Here is a 3110-nt window from a genome sequence, read left to right on the forward strand (position 1 = left end):
CTTAAACTAATTCATTTAATCATTAGACATTTTTTTATCGAACTGTTGCAACACATGTCACCTATATATATATATATATATATATATAATATTAAGGACATATTTGGTAGACCGGATTAGGGGAGGATAGGATTTCTAAAATCCTAATCCGATATTTGGTGGTGACAGGATTGCGATTGGGATTAGGATTGGGTTTGAGATATGCCGGGATATAACATTAAGCAACTAATCCTAGGGGTGCCAAAAAAGGATAGGGCAGACCAAATGAAGGATTTCCGTCCTATTTCTTGTTGTAACATTTTTTTTATAAAGGTATTACCGAGATCCTTGCAAACAGGTCGAAGAAGGTGCTTCCCCTCATAATCACTTCAAATCAGTCCGCATTTGTTAAGGGCAGGAGGATCGTGGACAATATTTTCTTGGCCCATGAATTGATAAGAAGTTATCGCAAGATTTCTCTCTCCTCTAGGTGTATAGTGAAAATTGATTTGATGAAGGCTTTCGATACCTTAGATTGGGATTTCTTACTAAATACTTTGGAGGCCATGGGTTTTCCTGCAAAGTTTATGGAATGAATTCGAGTGTGTGTTACTTCTCCATATTTCTCAATTGCTGTCAATGGTTCTTTGGCAGGTTATTTTCCGGGAAGGAGAGGAGTAAGGCAAGGCGATCCGCTCTCTCCATATCTCTTCGTGATTGGCATGGAAGTACTCACTCAGCTGCTAAATGAGTCGGCAAGTGGAGGTTCTATCGGGTTTCATCCAAGATGCAAACCCATTGGTCTTACAAATTTGTGCTTTGCAGACGACTTATTTATCTTCACAAATGGTACTAATTCTTCACTCTTAGCTATTTTGGATGTCTTGAGGAAGTTTCATAGCCTCTCGGGCTTAAAGTTAAATCTGGATAAATCTGAATAATTTTGGGGATGAGGCGCTATGGCTAAGCAGGACACTTTGTTACTGCTCACGTGGTTTAAGAAAGGGAAGCTACCTGTTAGATGCTTGGGTGTACCACTAGTGTTTGGGAAGTTATCTTTCAAAGAGTGTTCTGTACTTGCAGATAAGATAGTCCAACAAATTAAAGGCCGGACAATGAAGCACCTTTCATATGCTCGGACGATCCAACTTATAAATTCTATCATATTCAATATGGTGAACTATTGGTGCTCGTGCTTCACCTCTCAAAGAAGCTAATCAGGTTAGTCCATCAAAAATGCAGAGCGTTCCTATGGAAAGGAACAGATCAAATCCAACAAGGAGGCTTAAAGGTGAAGTGGGAAAAAGTCTATCTTCCCAAGGGTGAAGGTGGCTTAAGCATTCGACATCTCAGTAGAACGAAGTCTATGTTTTAAGAACTATTTGGACTCTACTACTTAACTCGGGTTTTCTTTGGATTGCTTGGTTGCACAAGTTCCTCGTTAAAGGCAGGAGTTTCTAGGTACTTCATGCCCCTGGTGATTGCTCATGGTGGTGAAACAAGATATTGCAGCTGCGACCTTTAATAAAATCGTTTATCAGTTATAGTGTGGATTCAGGTGAGAGTATTTTCTTTTAACATGACCCATAACTATTGGATATCCCTCTCTCAAATTATTGTTCTAGGGGATTATTATGCTTCCCAACTATTGGAAAAAAAAAAAAAAAAAAACTCAAAGGTAAATTATATTCTAAAGTCTGGTGGATGGGAGTGGTCTCGGACATCCAACGTCCAAGCCGAGAAATTGAAGTTACTAATGTCCGCTCTTCAATTGCAGCAGCAAGATAGTATTGTTTGGATTGGATCTAGATCTGGACAGTTTACTTCTGCCTTAGCTTGGGAGCAGCTCCGAATGAAAAAAGTAAAGGTTCAATGGAGTACAGCAATATGATTTTCGTGGAACATTCCAAGGGCTTTTTTTATTTGTTGGCTCGCTTTGAAAGATAGGCTTGCTACAAAAGAGAGACTACTAGGATGCGGGTTTACAATAGTGGCTCTAGAATGCGAATTCTGTAGTTTGGAACTTGAATCTCGGGACCATATGTTCTTTATCTGCCTAGTTACTCAAGCTCTTTGGAAAAGTATTCTAAGCAAGTTCAGTGTTCACAAACATGTTAAGATTTGGGCATCTAAAATGGAGTGAGTTTGTCACTTTAAAGGTCGGGATTCTATTATGTTGCGTTTTTGATGGACTTGCTATATTTATCAAATATGGCTGGAAAGGAATGCTCATGTTTTTCAACGAAAATGCAGAGTGCTCATGTTTTTCAACGAAAATGCAGAGTTGTTTTCTCCATTCTACAGCAGATTATACGTCTTGTACAACTTAAAGTCTAATCTATTCTGAATTTAGAGCCTAAACTTAGATTCTCTGTAGCTGCTAGAAATTTCAAATTTTGATATTGATATAAATAGTTTTCTTTAATGGTTCTCTTTGGATATGTGCACTATGTACGTTCTCTCTTTGATTAATAGAATTCATCACTTATCCAAAAAAAAACTAATCCCAGGGGGAGAGGTGGGTTAAACTTGGACTAGGATATAATAATTACTGAAAGGACCGAAATGCCTTTGATTTTGCTTCCAATTTACAAAAAATATCATCGAACTAGGAGAAGAATGGAGAGGTGGGGTGGTAGCCCGATTCCAGCCAACAACACCCCAACAAGGTCACTGGGCTCTAGTGGCCAAAATCGGGCTGCCACCACTGCGAAATCCTCCTATCTTTCTTTGTGATGAGAGAGAGAAAGAGAGAGAGAGAGAGGCAAAGTGGCACGATGGTGGTCGGATTTGGGCCACCACAGTGCCACTTTGTCTCCCCTTTCTCTCGCTTCGACAGTCGAGAGAGATGGGGCAAATTCTGCGGTAATGGTGGCCGAAATCGGAATTGACATGGTATGATTCAACTATGTTCCTTTTAAAAATTTTGAAAAAATATTTTTACTTTTAGAAATTATTTTGAAAATGATAATATAAGAGCACATTTGTCGTTTCAGCTCATATTTCAATCCTATATCTAAATATATCCCAAACGCTAGGGCGATGTGCATTCTACCTGATTTGTATCTGACGGGCTTTGTTCGGCATCCAAGATTGAGCCAGTTGCATTGAAGGTAAATAACAAATAAATG

The 3110-nt window shown here is 39.0% G+C and overlaps 1 long non-coding RNA gene across 2 annotated transcripts; it reads left to right on the forward strand.

Annotated features, from left to right (window-relative positions):
* Nucleotides 1–222: 222 nt before the first annotated feature.
* Nucleotides 223–2270, forward strand: LOC116197012. 2 transcript variants are annotated; one of them, XR_004154963.1, is made up of 3 exons: nucleotides 223–828; nucleotides 1222–1537; nucleotides 1760–2270. It is a non-coding gene; the product is annotated as an uncharacterized LOC116197012 (long non-coding RNA). The 2 variants fall into 2 exon arrangements; XR_004154964.1 differs by having other exon boundaries at nucleotides 228–469; nucleotides 634–828; nucleotides 1222–2270.
* The last annotated feature ends 840 nt before the right edge of the window (nucleotides 2271–3110 follow it).

The sequence above is a fragment of the Punica granatum genome, chromosome 1 (assembly GCF_007655135.1).
Source record: "Punica granatum isolate Tunisia-2019 chromosome 1, ASM765513v2, whole genome shotgun sequence".
NCBI classification, from domain to species: Eukaryota; Viridiplantae; Streptophyta; class Magnoliopsida; order Myrtales; family Lythraceae; genus Punica; species Punica granatum.